The sequence below is a fragment of the Chanodichthys erythropterus genome, chromosome 11 (genome assembly GCF_024489055.1).
Source record: "Chanodichthys erythropterus isolate Z2021 chromosome 11, ASM2448905v1, whole genome shotgun sequence".
Lineage (NCBI taxonomy): Eukaryota > Metazoa > Chordata > Actinopteri > Cypriniformes > Xenocyprididae > Chanodichthys > Chanodichthys erythropterus.
In genome coordinates this window covers 44,579,187-44,599,083 of record NC_090231.1, presented here as the reverse complement: position 1 = coordinate 44,599,083, position 19,897 = coordinate 44,579,187, and positions in this window count along the sequence as shown.

Below are 19,897 nucleotides of genomic sequence, written 5' to 3'. Positions count from 1 at the left end.
ATTGTTTTGCTGTAATCTACCAGCACAAATGGAAAATATGTTCGCATGAGATCGCATTACAGCAGAGAATTCAAATGTCACAAAAGTGCTGTTCATTCACCTCTGCCTGCTCTAGCTGCGTTCAAATTCGCAAGCCGTAGGCTGTTTACCTCAACACTGCACGTGCGTTGCTTGTATTTTGTTCGCGATGCGAACACATGAAAAATACATGATATTTTTTATGATATACAGGCGGAGCACGCAAATGGTTGGTTTCAGCGCGGAGCTCCGCGATGAGTTTAATAACACTAGTCACGTGACACATAGCTCATACAGAATAAAGTATCCGTGTTTAAAGTTTTTATTTCACACGTTCTCCTGCACCAAACACTAACCAGCACGGAGTAGTTATGCACACATATTTTCATTAAGTTGTGGAAGCTTGTTCCGTCGCATTAGCATCAGGTGTACTCATTTTGTAAAACTTGCCACGTTCGCGTTTGATCTTAGCGTACAACTGTTTAGCACTGGCTGGTGGCTGAATGTCTTTGTGGTGTACGTCGTCAAGCAAATAGCCAATCGCGTTCTGCTCTTTCCAAACGGCTGCACCTCAAGTCAGTGATGCTGTAATGTTTATATCGAAATACCGGAAATGAGTTTAAAAATCACATCACAGTTATCGAAAAAAATTATATTGCGATATATATTGATATTGAATTATTGTCCAGCCCTATTTTTACTACTTTTCTGGACATTTGAATGTGGCAATTTGAGGATAAAAACCCTCTTGTATTTCATCAAAAATATCTTAATTTGTGTTCCGAAGATGAACAAAGGTCTTACGGGTTTGGAACCACATGATGGTGAGTAATTAATGACAGAAATTTAATTTTGGGTGAACTAACCCTTTGTTTATCTTTTGAACAAAAACGTAAATTTTGTTGCAATATTACAACATTAATTACAACATATTCTTGCACTATATCACACATCCATCTTTGTAAAAAAACATTTTGAATTGTTTTCCTTGAATCATGTTTTATTATTATTATTATTATTAATTTGTAGAGATCTGAGAGAAGCTGCAGCCATGATGAACAGCTGATTGGTACGGAGGCATCTGATGACCAAACTACATTGGAATTCGTTAATGGAAAAATCAAGTGAGCCTGGAGTGGTTTGTTTTCAGATTGCGTGTTTTTAGCGAACCGTACTCAGACCATCTCCTGACATGGTCTCGGTTTGGTTCATTTTTGAGGGGTCTGAGATCGTTTGGAGTGTTCACATACGGGCCAAAAATCACACGAACCGAGCTCAGACCCCTGAAAAGGACCAAGTGTGAAAACACCCTTAATTGATATGTCCAAAATTGATAGAGTATTTTTTTTGTCTCTTTCACACTGGTAAGAAAAAAAAACGAGGTGGTATCGCCGGCAATACAGCCGACTTCAGACTGTTAAAAAACGCTTTTTTAAACGCTTCCCAAAGCGTTCAATGCAGCATCTCGTTCCCTATTCAGGGAACCAGGGTTACAGACGTAACCCAAGACTTTCCCTTTCATGGAAACATCGACGCTGCATTGAACGCTTTGGGAACCCTATCCCAACTAGGCCATAAGACCAAGTGCCTGTTTGTTATCTTACGACGAGAGCACCGAGGACCCTGGAGTGGAGCCCAAAGGTATACTGAGATGACCACCCAGGCGCATCACATATCTCATTGAGAGAAATCAAAGCCTTTGAGGCAGCCATACCCCTAGTTGAGTGTGCCTTGACAGCCAAAGGTGAAGGCTGTCCAGATGACTCATAAGCAAGAGAGATGGCCTCGACCACCCACTTGCTCATTCTTCCTGATTCGGATAAGTCAAAGGAGGAAGACAAAAGGCCTGCAGTTCAATCGGTCCTGGGACGTTGATGGGGACCTTGGGTATATAACCAGGTCTAGGATGAAGGAAAGCCCTGAACATAGCAGGCGCAAATTCCAAACATGAGGGAGCAACCGAAAGTGCTTGAAGATCTCCAATTCTTTTGAGAGATGAAATTGCCAACAGGAGGACAGTTTTAAGAGAGAGGAATCTCCCAGACACCTCCTCTAATGGTTCAAAGGGAGCCTCAGCTAACCCTTCCAACACAATAGCCAAGTCCCAGGCCGGAGTTTTGAGTGGAATAGGTCCAGCTGTCGTTGTCTACAGCAAGTAGAAAACAACTTCCATTTATATGCGTATAGCTTTCTCATGGAAGAAGCTCTGGAGTGGAGTATGGTCTCAACAACCTCAGTTGGGAGACCGTATTCTATGAGCCTAGCCCCCTCAGAGGCCAGGCCCAGAGTTTCCACAACTCCAGGTGGGAGTGAATTATCATGCCACCCGCTTGAGACAGAAGGTCCTGTCTGATGGGGATCTCCATGGGGGAGCCATCTAGAAGAGACACTAGGTCTGCAAATCAAACTCGGATTGGCCGGAACGGGGCTATCAGTATGAGATGGACCCTGTCTCGGCGAACCCTCTCCAGAACTCCTGGGAACAGAGCGATTGGGGAAAATGTGTACAGACGTAACCTCGGCCACGTCTGCACCATGGCATCCAACCCCAGAGGGGCTGAATGAGTCAGAGAGCACCACAGTGGGCAAAGTGATGTTCTTTCAAAGGAAATAGGTCAACTTCTGCACGACTGAAGTTCTCAAATGAGCTCCACCACCTCAGGGTGGAGACTCCATTCCCCGGGCCTCGGCCCCTGCCTCAACAGGATGTCTGCCCCCACATTTTGATGCCCTGGCATAATTGCTGCTCTCAGGGAGAGGAGCTTCCCCTGGGCCCACAGGAGGATCCGATGGGCTAATCTGCACAACTGGCGAGACTTCAGACCCCCTGATGGTTGATATAAGAGACCATCAACATGTTATCTGTGCGAACCAACACATGGTGGCCCCTCAGGTCTGGGAGGAAGTATTTGAGTGCTCGAAATACCGCCATCATTTCCAGCCATCATGTGCCAGGAATGATGATGGTCCTCCCAAAGACCCTGAGCCAAGTGACCATTCATGATCACTCCCCAGCCTGTGGGAGACGCATCTGTTGTTAGCATTACGCAATGACAAGGAGCCCCCAACACAGGACCCTGGGACAGGAACCAAGGCTTCTTCCACATGAAAAAGGCACGAAGGCATCACCGCGTGACCTTGATAATTTCCCCTTGGAGAAACCCCCTTGGTCCCGAGCCACCACTGTAAGGGTATCATGTGCAGCAGCCCTTTACAGTGTGTGACTGGCCTAATTTCACCCCATTCACGGCCGAGAGAATGGAATTCTGAGCAGGAGCAGGAGACAGACGTGCCTGCATCATGATGGAATCCCAGACTACCCCTAGATAGTTGGTAGTTTAAGCTGGAAGAAGCACACACTTCTTGGCATGAAGTCTCAGCCCCTAACCTTCTCAGTGAGACAGAACAACATCTCGATGTTGGATTGTCATGTGCTCAAATTGAACTAAATTCAACCAATCATTGATATAATTCAAGATGCAAATGCCCTGGAGTCTCAGAGGAGCCAGAGCTGCATCCACGCATTTTGTGAAGGTGCATGGGTGAAAGAACTAGGCAAAAAGGAAGAACCCTGTATTGATAAGCTTTACTTTTTTACTTTTACCCCCGAAAGCAAATCTGAGGAATCTCCTGTGTTGAGGATGGATGGGTACATGAAAGTACCCTCCAACCCTCTTTGGAACAAAGTACAGACTGTAAAACCCTGACAGCTTACTGGGAGGATAAACCCTTCTATAGCTCCTTTTTGCAAGAGCGTCAGAAATATGTGTTCCAATACCAGAGACTGCAAGGGGTCCACCACTATAGGGAAGACCCTGTTAAATAGGGGCGGTCGAGACCCGAACTCTGTAACCCTTTTCTTTTGTGAGCAGTACCCATTGAGAAATACTTGGAAGAAGTTTCCATTCTACCAGATCTTCTACTAAGGGAACCAGTCTCTCGAGACTGGCCTCTGGTGTGTTTTTTTTTTTTTTTTTTTTTTTTTTTTTTTGAGCATTTGACTCAGAGACTTCAGCTGCAGGGGAGCATGGGTGGCGACACTTTTTTTTTTTTTGGATGAATGGTCAGACCAGTGCCCTGAAACGGTGAACCAGCAGGGAACAACCAAACTGACCACTCTATGACCCTCCTCTTCTTGGAGGATCACTGGAAACCGCTGCGCCCTGAAGCACACGAGGTGGCAGGGTTGGCAGACCGGCCTCTTTTCTTTTAAATTCCTCGGAATTTAATGTATTCAATATTCATTTAATCCTCAAATTAAATGCAGCCAGAAACAAACAGTCAAAAATGACAGGCTGAATATATAAGAATACAAAAAGAATTATAGCTCGTAATAGTTTGCAATGTATTACAGGGAAAGAGAGAAAGGGAAACTCCCATCTGCTCAGTTCCCTCCAAATATATATATAAACACATTATATACAAATGCGAGATCTGAGCCGTATATTCTTTATTACAGACTTAATCTACGCGCTGCCTCGGCAAGTGCGAGATCCGAGCTATATATTCTTTATTGCCGGCTTAAACCATGAGACTTTTATTCCCTCAAGAATAAAGCCAACAGGAGTGGAGCTAAAAACTTCCGCTAGTGCATACTTCTCTTTACACTTAGTGTTCATTCATAAAAATGTCCCAGTCAGCGGTGAACTGATGCATGCTCCACTCCCAGCAAACAACACATAAATCGTGTGCATCCCTACTCGCTTTGTAATGTAGCACTGGGAGGAATGCGACTCAAACTGCTGTTCACTTTCATATATATCTTCAATATTTGTAAATTGACAAATTCAGAAAGATATTTGATTTAACTTTTCTCAATTAAATCGAGAAAATAATCAGACAAGTATATCACAGTCTGAATATTTCAAATAAACAAAATAATCATCGCTTTCAAACACAACTGATTTGTTTTTGATATTAGAATAATAAACGTGTGATTTTGGAACACGTGTGTGAGGTGGCGAGTCCTCAGATCGATATCACAAGATCCACCTCCTCAGAGCTGGACATGTAAAGTACCAGTGCCTCAACCTGGGGGAAGAAACCGCAGAGTGTGCTTCCACCTGGGAAACGGCACTGAACCTGGCAGGTAAGGGTAGAGAAAGGGCAGCGCCTGTTTTTGCAGATTTATTAAAAAAGAAAAACTGAAATATCACATGGTCCTAAGTATTCAGACCCTTTGCTCAGTATTTAGTAGAAGCACCCTTTTGATCTAATACAGCCATGATTCTTTTTGGGAAAGATGCAACCTGGATTTGGGGATCCTCTGCCATTCCTCCTTGCAGATCCTCTCCAGTTCTGTCAGGTTGGATGGTAAATGTTGGTGGACAGCCATTTTTAGGTCTCTCCAGAGATGCTCAGTTGGGTTTAAGGCGAGACACGGCAGGTGAAAACATAGTTTTTTCATGCAGTGGTCAATTTTGAGATTTTGTGCCAGTTTGCTCCCTTAACATGTAAGCTTTCATGTCAAAATAAAAAATATGTCAACATTACACATTAAGGTGGTTATTTCATTATATTTTGTCAACTTGCGCCTTTAGATTTCTATCGGAAATCACCAAAAGTTAGCATTCTAACGCAAGCTCCCGTGCCGTCTCCATTCACAGAAACATGTCATGCCTCGTATCATTGTAAAGCTCTCAGTCTCATTAACAGCGCTGTTTAATCCAAATATGGACATTTCCTTTGTAGAAATAACCAACCGCAAAAGTTTGCCGGGGAATCTACAGCTGAAAACCACATCTGATTGATCATGTGAATTTCCGACTACGTGATTGGTTCTCAGGCGTCACGCTTCCTTGTTTATTCTGCGCCTGAGAGAAAATGCAGACAACACCGAAATCAAAATACGGCAACAGCTGTCACTTGCAAGAGCTAGTAAAATGAAAGTAAACAACAGATTAGACGATGAAACCCCACCAGCGAGTGTCTCATCGCGTAACCTACTGTTTGGAAAGGGAAAGAGTGTGTTGGAGGAATTGGGAATGACAGCCGCGCCACACAGGAATGGATCATAATTCACGTCACACGAATGTATGAATTAGTCATGTGTTTGTGTTGTCCTAACTGTGCTGGATCAGGGCTGAAAATTAACATCGATCCACAGAATCATGGGTTCTGTTAGTGTGTTGCTGGAGTGTAGTCTGTGTGAGAGAGATAGGTACTGCAGAAGTTTTTGTGACTGCTGTTATGTGTGTTTGTTATGGTAGTTCTCTTCAGCTTAAGGCTATTGTTATTAATAATTTATTCATTTATCAATTTCCATGTGTTTTAAATATTACATAATACTGATATTAATAAACTGAATATATATTTTGTTTGTAGGTTGGGGGTTTCAATAGAAATAAATGAACTTATACAATATAAAAACTTTAAAGGCCGTTTTCTCAAAATGAGTTTTTTCTCACACTCAGATATATCCACTTCAGTAGAACCAAGCACCAACTTTTCCAGACTTATACTTAACTATATTCTGAAGGCTTTTACAGAGGGATTTGTTGATATATCATTCCTATCCTGAATTATAAGTCATTTTACTAAAAAAAAAAACATGGTGAAAATAGGTTTTTTAAGGCTATTGTCAGTATTCTCTAATTTATTAAAGCACAAAATAAGATATCCAGAATCCCTTCTGTAAAAGCCCTTTCATCTAATATGTCAACAAATATAACCAAAAATTTTAAACCTGGACCATTCCAATTTTCAGATTTTGTTTTTGGAAATGTATGCAAATGAGCCTCATTTGCATATTAAAACATAAATTTACACAAAATTTGTAATACATTTTTTTCTTATGTTTATGCCAGTAATAAACTGGAGAAGTTTCACAGTGACATCTTTTAATTTTAAAAAAAATCCCTATTCACCTGTAGTGTCTCACCTTAACCCTCTGGAGTCTGAGGCTGATTTGGGGCTTGGAGAAGTTTTGACATGCCCTGACATTTGTGCTTTTTTCAGTTGTTCATAAACATATTAATGACAAAAGTGTCATTACACTGTATTCAGCACAAACTAGGCTACAATAATATGTGAGGAACATGTATGTACATGTTTGTGTTTTTGAAGGAATAACATTTATGCGTGGTTATTGAAAAAACAAAAAACTTAAGTTACTGAAATAAGGCCAAAAAGTATAGTAAATCTGTGTTTACAATACTTTAGGGTATTGGAGGTTGTAGACTAGAATTTTTGCTTCAAAATTATGTAAAAATTATGTTGCCTATTCCTTCATATAAAACAATACAGGGAGTGCAGAATTATTAGGCAAGTTGATTTTCTGATCATATTTTTTTTCCAAGCACATTTTACCAATTCCAATCCACATCAATCTTAATAACTACTATTAATATTGTTTTTAATCATTTATAAGTGATATATAATTGTTCATGAAGGCTGGAAATGAAAAATGCCCTATATTCAGGTGTGCAGAATTATTAGGCAGGTTTTCTTTTACAGATAAAATGAGCCAAAAAAGAGATTTAACTCAGACTGAAAAGTCAAAAATTATTAAATACTCATGAGAAGGACGCAATACTAATGTAATACTAGAAATTGCAAAGTTAAAGCATGACCATTGGACAGTGAAATGCTCATTGGGTCAGCGGGGTCATACAAAAACAGCTGGAGAAGAAAAGACACGTTAACTGCAAAATAATTAAGAATTAAGGTGAAGAATTAAGTGTGAAACCATCAGGAACCCTTTAGTCTCCAGCGCCACCATTTCCCAGTACTGAAACCTACCTGGAGGCTTCAGAAGTGTGAGGTGTCAGGATCTCAGAGACTTAGGTTAGGTGAAGAATCCTAAAAAATGACCCTCTCTTAATAAGAATCACAAGCTGAAGTGTTATCAAATACATGAAGACTGGGTTTTTATAGGCCTTATAGACAGACAGCTTGAGAGTGACTCCTGAAGGACCAGCACCACATCCTCTTGTACCACTGTTTGAAGAATTTATCTTCCAGAATCTGGCCGTATGTTTTGGAAGATCATTTAGTCCATCTCTGCAAGATGGACATTTCAGGATAAGAGATGGACTAAAAGTGAACTCCCACACCTTACTGCCAGATTCTGGAAGATAAATTCTTCAAACAGTGGTACAAGAGGATGTGGTGCTGGTCCTTCAGGAGTCACTCTCAAGCTGTCTGTCTATAAGGCCTATAGTTATTAAGATTGATGTGGATTGGAATTGGTAAAATGTGCTTGGAAAAAAAATATGATCAGAAAATCAACTTGCCTAATAATTCTGCACTCCCTGTATATTGATTTAGTTTTTGTAAGACACTTTTTGCCAACAAACACAGTATGCGAGGAGGCGTGAATCACCACTGAAAATGGGCCATTCTCACCTGAGAAGACAAAAGAATTGGATAGTAATGAGCTGAAATGACTTGCATATTAATGAGGCATTTCAGTCAGGTAGGCTGTGAAAAAAACCTTCTGTGATGTCTCAAGCTCATCATGATATATGAAACATACAGAAAAATATTATTACAATATAAAGTAATGGTTTTATATTATACTTTAAAATATAATGTATTTATGTGATGCAAAGAGTCCGAATATAGGCTTTTAGTTTAAAAGCATGCACATTTGGAGAAATATTGGATTCTCAAATGTTTGTCAATTTTCTATACAGAGGAGTTATTTTTATTTAATATTCACTGTCATTACTATGAGCGCTGGTGTTTTCAATTCATCTTTGAAGTCGGAGGGCGCTCTGTGCATTTTTAGTCCACAAATTCATCTAAAAGAAGAGGCTATTCCATGAATGGAGTTTCCAATTCATACTGCAGCAGGAGGGCCCTAAAGAAACAAAAACTCATCTAAAATTCATCTATAGAAGAAAAGAAAACAGGAACTGACTGCATGTCTTCCAGAGCTCGCTAACCATGACTTTTACATCCAGATAAACACTTTTCAAGACAATAAATACACGATTGAGACAATGAATGCATGTATTGCCTCTGAATTTGCGTCTGAATAGCGCTGGCTCCGTGGGCGTGGCCGCATTAGCGGATAATGAGCTGACTTCTGACATGGCTCTCTTTTCATACAGATTATATAAACACAGAAGGTTTGTTTTCGATTTGACTTACATGATTTAAAACCTGACATCTTAACATTTTTTTAGACATAAGTGTAATTTTTCTGTGATTAGTATTCGCTAAGTTACAGTTCATTTTCTGAGAACTATCAGATTGGACTTCGTTCAGAGGGAGAGGAGAAATCACGCATCATGTTAGTTTTCTTTATCTTACAAAAAGCACAACATTGTGTTTTTACTCTGAGTGTACACAAATAAAAAGATATTCTATAGTTTCAATTGATATATTACTTATGTTTCTATGACAAAAAAATGACGGAGTATTTTAAGTCTGTTTTGCTGCAATGTGAAAAAAAAAAACTGCAAAACGCGCCGGCGCGTTTTCAGACCTCAGAGTGTTAAGTCAGGGCTCTGGCTGGGCCATTCAAGAACAGTCACAGAATTGTTGTGAAGCCACTCCTTCGTTATTTTAGCTGTGTGCTTAGGGTCATTGTCTTGTTGGAAGGTAAACCTTCGGCCCAGTATGAGGTCCTGAGCACTCTGGAGAAGGTTTTCATCCAGGATATCCCTGTACTTGGCCGCATTCATCTTTCTCTCGATTGCAACCAGTTGTCCTGTCCCTGCAGCTGAAAAACACCCCCACACCATGCTTCAATGTTGGGACTGTATTGGACAGGTGATGAGCAGTGCCTGGTTTTCTCCACACATACCGCCAAAAAGTTCTATCTTAGTCTCATCAGACCAGAGAATCTTATTTCTCACCATCTTGGAGTCCTTCAGGTGTTTTTTTAGCAAACTCCATGCGGGCTTTCATGTGTCTTGCACTGAGGAGAGGCTTCCGTCGGGCCACTCTGCCATAAAGCCCCGACTGGTGGAGGGCTGCAGTGATTATCCCAAAGTATTCAACAAAGCATCAATGTTCCCATGAAAGGGAACCCATGAAAGATTCACGTTATTTAGGTGCATTTTGTTTAGGTGCACTGTGGATTGTCTCTTTGGCTATTCGAACTACTGTTGTATGATTGTGTAAAATTCATCTGATATGTCACCTGAATGCATGGGCGACACTGTAATGCATGGGCGATATTTTTTCCCGATGTGAGCTGTCCGCTCCAGTCCACTACAATTTGGAGTGATTAAGGACCAGGTATACCGGGTATACCCGGGTAGCCCTCGATCCCCTTGGAGAGCATGCAAAATACGCTTATTATATATATACTTTTTACTCTATTTGATCATTTGTAAGTGTGAACTATTGCAAATATTGCACGATATATTGCATTTATGTAGAAAAGGTTCAGCACCCAAGACTCTATCGCTATTGCATCAATGGTGTACAGTGTCTTTGGGTGTATTGCTAAGGAGGATCGGCACCAACAATCATTTTAGGACTGTTTTTGATTTTGTCTTAGTAACTTAGGAGTCCTCTTGATTAGCATTTCACAGATTTAGGAGCTAGTTTTAACGCTAAAATGCTTTGTGAAATAATCTTAGAGAGTCCTAAAATTAGGACTCACGTGTCTATTATTTTTAAGAGTTTATCCTAAATTGGCAAGTTAGGAGCTACTTTTAACCTTAAGATGTTTTGTGAATACGGCCCAGGACTAATATCAAACGTGCCCATATCACATTATGGGAAAAAAGTTTTTCTCCAAAACACGTTGGCCACAATTATTGGCTCCCTTTTATTCAATACTTTTTGCAACCTCTTTTTGCCAAGATAACAGCTCTGAGTCTTCAGCTATAATGCCTGATGAGTTTGGAGAACACCTGACAAGTTTGGAGAACACCTGACAAGAGATCAGAGACCATTCCTTCATGCAGAATCTCTACAGATCCTTCAGATTCCCAGCTCCATGTTGGCCATGGCAGAAGCTTCATTTTGTACTCGGCATCAATTTGGTGTTGGTTTTTAAGTTTGTTTTTGATCATTGTCCTGATGGAAGATCCATCCATGGCCCATTATTGGATTTCTAGCAGAAGCAGTCAGGTTTTGATTTTTTATATGTTGGTATTTGATAGAACGTCTTGGTTACGTATGTAACCCTCGTTCCCTGAAGGAGGGAACGGAGACGTACGTCAGTAGTGACAGACGAATTGGGATATCGCTAGAGAGTCCTATATCAGCTTCGAGTGAACTAAAACAAGCCAATGGAATTGGCATGCGATATTTGCATAATGCGCACCGCCTCCGACAGGTGTATATAAATAGGAAGCAGATGCAATCGCACTCTGTTTTTTGCTGAGGAGTCAACTGCTGTCTAACCGAATACCCATTAAGTAAACTAGACTTCACTGGGAAAGCAAACCTGTAGGGGACTACATGGAGAATACACATATGGACTGTCCCAGGACGCAGTACGCATATGGAGTTCCTGGAATGGCTCCACCTGGGTAGGGGGAGACACATCTGACAGCTGACAGCAGAGCTGGCTCTGCTAAGGGAAAGACACAGATTCACCGTAGGGAGTTTTAGACCATGTACACTTACACATATGGGACTGCTCACATAGAGGGATGGCAACATATGGAACCCAGCCAACAGACAACGTCAGAGACAGATTTTGGCCTGGCATCAGACACTCCGCAATGTCCGAGCCGAAGGGGGAGGCGGAGGAACTCGACAGGGTTCGCCAAGCGGGGAACACGGCTGGAGTCAAAGATGCACGTATCCAGCCCAGGGGGCGGGAGTGGCATTGCAAGCCGACTCTTAGAGTGGGTTCAACGTGTCTACCGGCTAGTGGAAGCGAGTACACAGGAAGACACCGGCTCTACACGTAGGCTATAGAATCTAGCGAACGCATTAGGTGTTGCCCAGCCTGCAGCTCTACAGATATGTCAGCGAGGTGCCGTGAGCCAGCGCCCAGGAAGATGCCACTCATCTGGTGGAGTGGGCTCTCAACCCAAGCGGGCAAGGCACGCCCTGGGATTTGTACGCCAGGGCGATGGCATCCACTATCCAGTGGGCCATCCTCTGCTTGGAGACAGCCTTTCCCTTCTGCTGGCCTCCGTAACAGACGAAGAGCTGATCTGAGGTCCTGAAGCTTTGCATTCTGTCTATGTGCACACGCAGAGTGGGGTCTGCCTCCTCCGAAGGAAGTGCTTGCAGGTTCACTAACTGATCTCTGAAGGGAGTGGTAGGAACCTTGGGCACATATCCGGGCCGCGGTCTCAGGATGATGTGTCACCGGGCCCGAATTCTAGGCATGATTCGTCGACCGAAAATGCGTGCAGAGCCCCTACCCTCTTAAGCGAAGCCAATCCAACTAGGAGGATGGTCTTAAGGGACAGTACTTTTAACTCGACTGATTGCAAAGGTTTGAAGGGATGACCCCGGAGAGATGTAAGAACAAGGGTCAGATCCCAAGAGGGTATTGAGGGAGGGCGAGGAGGATTCAATCCACGCCCATCTCAGGACTTGACTGTGGAGCCAGTGTTGAAGCGGCCTCATATGGAGCAATCCGAGCGGCGTGACCGCAGCTGCAGATGCCATATGCCCTAACAGCCTGTGAAAGTCTTTCAGTGGGGCCGCTGTCCTGCGCTTGAGTTAGCTCAGGCAGTTCAACACTGACTGGACACGCTCCTCGGTGAGGCGCGCAATCCGGGCGACCGAGTCTAGCTCGAGACCGAGATGAGAGATCCTCTGCCCGGGGGCGAGTTTGCTCTTGTCCCAGTTGACCCGAAGACCCAACCAGCTGAGGTGTCCCTGTGATTGCACAAATGCTCTCGCAAGCTGGCCAGGATCAACCAGTCGTTGAGGTAGTTGAGGATGCGAACGCCTTGTTCCTTGAGGGGAACAATGGCCACCTCCGCAACCTTCGTAAAGACGCGGGGCGACAGGGCCAGCCCAAAGGGTAGGACTTTGTACTAATATGCTCAAGCCTCGAACGCAAACCATAGGAAGGGTCTGTGGCGAGGCAGAATCGAGATATGACAGTACGCGTCTTTCAGGTCGATCGCTGCAAACCAATCCCGGAGACGGACGCATTCCAAAATGCGCTTCTGCGTGAGCATCTTGAACCGCAGCTTGTGGAGGTACCGGTTCAAGACGCGCAGATCCAGGATTGGCCGTAGCCGACTGCCCTTTTTTGGCACAATGAAGTAGGGGCTGTAAAACCCCGACTTCATATCGGCTGGAGGGACCGGCTTGATTGCATCCTTCGCCAGGAGGACAGCAATCTCCACCCGGAGAACAGGTGCATTGTCCAGCGACACCGAAGTGAAGTGGACACCCCTGACGGGGGACGGCGGGCGAACTGAATCGCATAGCCGAGTCTGATGGTGCGAATGAGCCAGCGTGACGGGCTGGGGAGCACTATCCACGCTTCCAGACACCGAGCCAGCGGGACTAAAGATGGAGTGGATACAGAAATTGAAATCTACAGGTAACGCTAATATACACTAAATTTTTTCCTCAGTTGGTCAGAACAAAAGTGGCAGAAATGTTACTTGTTCAGATGACATTTTCCAGTGAAAATTCTGATATTGGTCATACTTTCAAGATGTAGAATCTGTGATTCTGAAATACAGTATCCACACCAGTGCGGTGACTGACAGCAAGGGTTATATTCAGTTTTCTTGAATGTAAGATCATAAAATGTCTTCAATACCTAAAAGGGAATAACAAACGTCTTTAATAGTCATTTTAAGGTGTCTTATATTTTGGGAATGGAAAGATAAACCATAAATCGTGATACTGCCTAATGTGATTATTTAACTTCTAAATGCCATTTGATTTCATTAAATAAATGAGCGCATAACGTTTAAAAGCCTGAACGTGGCACTGTTGTGCATTCGACATGCTGGCGCATTCAAAACGATGCTTCATTAAGCTTCAAGTTTTACAAATCTTTTGTTTCGAATCAAAGGTTCAGAGTGCCAAACTCAGGTGATTTGAGTAAACAGGGCTGTGTTACGTCGTGTTTCGAAATTTCAATAGTTCATGTGACTTTCGCAGTTTGATATGCGCTCCGAACCAAAAAAAAGATTTGTTAAGCTTCGAAGCTTCATGAAGCAGTGTTTGAAATCGCCCATCACTAGATATTGTTGAATAAAGTCGCCATTTTGTTTTCTTGCCGCACAAAAAGGATACTCGTCGCTTCATAACATTAAGGTTGAACAACTGTAGTCACATGAACTGTTTTAAAGGTGCCCTAGAACCAGTTTTTACAAGATGTAATATAAGTCTAAGGTGTCCCCTGAATGTGTCTGAAGTTTCAGCTCATCTGCCTGTTTTGGGGCATCTTTAACTATGCACCGATTCAGCGCGCGGCCCCTTTAAATCACGCTGATACAGTTTTACTTGACAAATAAAATGTTATATTTGGTTTATTCTGTATTATTCTTAATTCATTATTTCTTGTAGATTAAAGCGAAGGTATTACTGCAAATCTGTGTTCAGGATTAATCATACGGAAGGTTTAATAGATGGAGCATAGGGCACATCAGTTAAGTCCATTTTGATTTCTGACTATTGCTGCCTTAAATAAGTTGCAGTTTTTGTAAACATAAAAACTATGCTTTTTGTTATGAGTAAGCAGACCTCTCTGACCTCCTGAAGGCCGCTGTGTAATTCACACCCTGATTAAGACACGTTGAGGGAAGCATTTCAACATCCCTATAAATGCATATTAAAATGCAGAATCGAATTTATCGAATCTCATCTAATTTTAATCTGAATAGTCTCGAATCGAATCGTTCTAAATTTGCAAAAATCGTTCTTGAATCGAATCAAACACCTATGAATCATGAATCAAACTGAATCGCTGTCTACCCAAAGATTCACAGCCCTAATGATTAGTTATAAATATATTTTACCCATAATTTGAGCTAATTCGTTAAATTGTTACACTTGAGCCTCTAGTAAATTATTTGAAAGTGTTTGAGATTGAAGGGGTTAAGAATCCAGTGTCTGGAAGTTGTATTAGGGGTACAATTATTCAAGTCACTGGGGATAATCTTGGCTTGCACAGCTTGTTTGGGTTTCTTGAGTCATTTAGGGTTTCTTGAGAAACATCACTTTCAGTCTGTGTTCTGTGAAGATAACCCTGAGGTTGTACTAAGAACAACTGAGATGCATGCTCTGCACTGTGAAACTTTACAAACTGATTCTACACTACCTCATGTTTATGGTGTCAAATGGACGTGTGTGTTAAATTCACTCAAGCATTTCAACATAGCCAACAATTTCGCTGTGGATGTAATGTGCAACATTCTAGAAGGAGTTGCTCAGCTAGAGGTAAAACTTGTTCTGCAGTACATTCAGTACAATTTTCTGAGCACTGATGATCTTGCTGGTAGGGCACATGCTTTTGACTATGGTTACAATCAGCAGAGGAACCGTCCTCCAATGGTCAAATTGTTTGATGGAGGCAACGATTTGGGTTTAAATGCCATCCAATATTGGTGCTTGTTGCGCAACATGCCCCTATTATTTGGTGACAGTGCAAAGAGATAAACACTGGCATCTTTTGATTTTACTTTTGCAAATTGTTAAAGTCGTATTTTGACCAGTCTTAACAGTAGGCATGACCATTTATCTTAAACATTTAATAATTGAACATCACCAGCTATTCAAAAAATGATTTCCTGAAAGAAGTCTTTTGCCAAAGCATCACATAATGATACATTACCCACAGTGTATAAGAAAAATTGGACCAATTCTGCACATGTGGTGTATGCGTTATGAAGCTAAACACAAATTATTTAAAACACAATTAAAAAGGTTTCAAAAACATCACCAAAACACTAGCCAAAAAGCACCAGTTTTGTACTGTGATGCACTAGGAGTCTTTTAGCCAATACAGATTGTCTCTTGGCCCAGAGAAGATGGTAGAACTTGGTAGATGGTAGAGCTACTCCAGGACTAAATTGAGGTTTAAATTAAACCTACCAGTGTTATGAAGGGAGACTCAGGCAGGGGATCCAAATGCAGCATTTTATTAAATGTAAGCGTGGTCGTACAGGCAGGGTAAATCAGGAGCAAACAGGTACAGCAGAGGGTAGGCAGAGTCGTAATCCAGGTACAGGCAGAGGTCGGGACTGGCAGATATCACACTAGTGATGGCCGATTTCGAAACACATGCTTCATGAAGCTCCGAAGCTTCATGAATCATTTGTTTCGAATCAGTGATTCGGAGCGTGTATCAAACTGCCAAAGTCACGTGATTTTAGTAAACGAGGCTTCATTACGTCATCACTGTTTCGAAACATTTCAAAACAGTTCGAAATTTCAGTGGTTCACCGGTAGAGGGCGATGATAAAGTTAACCCATGAATCATGCAGATTCACCTGAGAAGCATTGAACAAGTGTCTATGGGTTTTACCTGATCTCTGATCAGTTTTATAAATTTGTAGATGTTTTAATTAGACATTAGAATAATTAAAATGAATAATGGTAGTTATTAATCTCTTATTGGCCTGTTTAGCTTGAGCCATGGAACAGAGAAACAAGCCTTGAAAATTGATAAAAGAACAGATATAAAGTCACTCTATATGTAGCCTAATCTTATTAGAGAATTAGTTTATTGCAAATAGATTTGTAAAAGGTGTTTTTACTGCATGTTTAGTTTGAGTTTTGTTGCATTTACACTCTTTTGACCACTAGTCACCGTGGAGTCAAGTGTCAGATTGTTTCGAAGCCTCGAATCATCACGGCACATTTGATTCAACTGCTTCAGTGTTTCACGAAGCCTCGCTCTGCCCATCACTATATCACACACAGTTCGGTATACAAAGCAAGGGTCAGGACAGGCAGCAACGGGTCAATAAACAGGGAACAGGCAGGAACGGTAACAAGCAAACAGGCAGACAGTAAACACAGGGGAGCGCTCAGAATTGCAACAACAGTTAACAAGACTTCGCGATTAGATGGTGTGAGTGAGAGTCCTTTTATAGTCCAGGTAAAAAGCTGCAGCTGGGTGTGGTGATTAGTGAGGATTGTGTGCATGGCTGTATGTGGCGACAGGTGATTGGTGTGGAGTGAACATGTGACTGGCAGGGAGAATTGTGGGAAGCGTAGTCCGGGGAGTGACAAGAACAGACGATGAATGATCGTTACAACCAGGATGTATTTTGTATTTGTATTGACACATGTATTTCTTATATATATATATATATATATATATATATATATATATATATATATATATATATATATATATTCTCTTTTTTTTTTGTTTTTTGTTTTTTGGTGCTATTCACTTTATTTAAACAATTTATTTTGATTTAACACCAGTTTGTGGTTCATGTTAAATTGACTTGAAATGGTTACTAGAACTCACTTGAAGTTTTCCTTTTGAAATAAGTTTCAGTCAAGTAACCCAATCAAACAGGACTTTCACTTCCCATCATGCTTTTCACCGTGCTGAATTGGGAGAGTAAATGTTGAAAAAGTGTTATTTTATGCAGTTTTTAGAAAGATGAGAATACGGAGAGATTTCTTACTGTTTAATGTTCTATTATGTACAAGTTTTTGTTATGTTTGTGTTTTTTGGAGATTACCATTGTGGTGAAGTGTAGAGGTTTTGCTTTGGTTGAGGACCTGCTGACAAGACAAGACTTGTTTAATTTATATAATGAAGCATCTACTATAGTAGTGGATCAAACCAGCCCATTTTTACCAAATCAATTTCTATCAAACCAGTATAATTTCTAGACTGCCAACACTGATTACCACATGTGTAAATAATTGTTTAGTTTGTTGATATGTAAAGGACAAAAACTAAAGCATTAATAATCATAGGCTTATTATATATATAGAATTTATTACAAACAGATTTCCAGGCATTTCTCTTTTTTTCCCCTACAGTTTATGTATTTTGCTTGCTTTAAAAGATCTGTCTCTTGTTTAGTAATTTTTTTATTATTATTGGTCTTCTTCTGCTGCCATTGTTTTTCTTGGATTTGCTTCTCATTTCCATGCAATTTTAAGCTTTTCTTGGTTCATTCCATGTTTTACATGCAACCTCTCTCATGCTAATTCAACTGTTAAACTTTGAGTGCGCAGTTAGCCATCACTTGGTTATGGAAAACAAACGAAACGTTGCTCAGTGCTTATTTCTCTCTTCGGCAGCTTTATTCAGCATAACTTGAACGAGCATCAGTCTACCTAGTACAAAACATAAAACAGCGTCTCCCGTCACAATGTAACGTCATCACGTTCAAAACCGTAATACCTCTAAATAAAACAATAGGCAATTTGGCTGATACCGTAATACAATGTGTAAGAGTGCAATACTTTAACACCCCCGCTCGCTCTTAGCTCATTGTGTTACCAGAAAAACTACAATGAGAAAAACAAAAATAAAAACAAATAAGACTTTTGTGTAACATAAATGTAAACATACATTTTTCCACACTCTTAAGTGCCAAACATGTCTCTAACAAACATCTTTAATTTTTGCTTAGTGGCTGGTTTTGTCATAATATCAGCAACCATTTTCTCCGTGGGACAATATTCCAAAATTACCTTGCCACCATTTACAATTTCCCTTATGAAATGGTATTTGATATCAATGTGCTTGCACCTTTGCCTACAGATTGGGTTTCTGGCTAGTGCAATGGTCCCTTGGTTGTCTTCATACACTTTCGTTTGTGCGTATTGGTATGTGTCCATAACCTTGAGTAACTGCTCTAAGTAGATACATTCCTGCATGGCTGATGCTAATGACATGTATTCTGCTTCACAAGTAGACAATGCTACTGTTGGTTGTTTTCTGGTTTTCCATGAAATCAAAGAACTTCCTTCACTAAGACTGACACAGTATCCTGAAGTACTACGTCTGTCTTTTGCATCTGATGCCCAGTCAGCGTCAGTATACACTCTTAGGCCTAGTCTCTCTGTGTCATTTCTTCTGAAGCATAGTTCCTGATCTGCTGTACCTTTAAGGTATCTGAACACATGTTTTACTGTGTTCCAATGTTGTTCTGTTGGTTCAGCAAAATGCTGTGCTAGTTTGCTGACGACAAAACTTAAATCTGGTCTTGTGCAAGTGGATAAGTAAATTAAACTTCCCACTGCCTCCCTGAACTTCCTTGGCTCTTTCATTTTTTCTGCATTTTCTGCATAATCAAGCTTTAGTTCACAAGGAGTTTCCCTAGATTTACAATTTTGCATATCAAATCGATCTAGTATTTTCTTCACATATCTGTCCTGTGACATTTTGACTAAACCCTCTACTTGTTCAAAATCTATGCCCAGGAAATGTTTCAACCTTCCCATGTCTTTCATTTTGAATCTTTCAGTGAGCATTCTCTTTACACTTTCCAGAACACTTTCACTGTTAGCTGCTATTATTAGGTCGTCAACCCATACTATCAGGATTACTTTCTCGTCTTGTTTTTCTTTTGTATACACACAGTTATCAGCTGGGTTTTGTATAAAACCATTCTCAGTCAAACATACATGTAACACAGCATTCCAGTTTCTGCCAGATTGTTTAAGGCCATATAGAGACTTTTCTAACTTACATACCAGCTTTGCATCTGTTTCAGATTTTTGTTCATAACCTTCAGGCTGTTCTATATAAATTTCGTGATCAATCGGTGCATGCAAATAAGCGGTCTCAACGTCCATCTGATGCAAGATAAGATTTTCTTGTGCTGCCTTCTGCACAACCACTCTCACACTTGTCATGTCAGCTGTGGGTGAGAATGTCTCATCATAGTCAGTCCCTTGTTTCTGACTGTAGCCTTTCGCAACGAATCTTGCTTTGTATTTTTCAGATCCATCAATGTCTCTTTTGAGTGCGTACACCCATTTGCCCCCACCTGGCTGTTTCCCTGGTGGCAACTGAGTGAGTGTGAAGGTCTTGTTTTCTTCCAGTGATTGTATT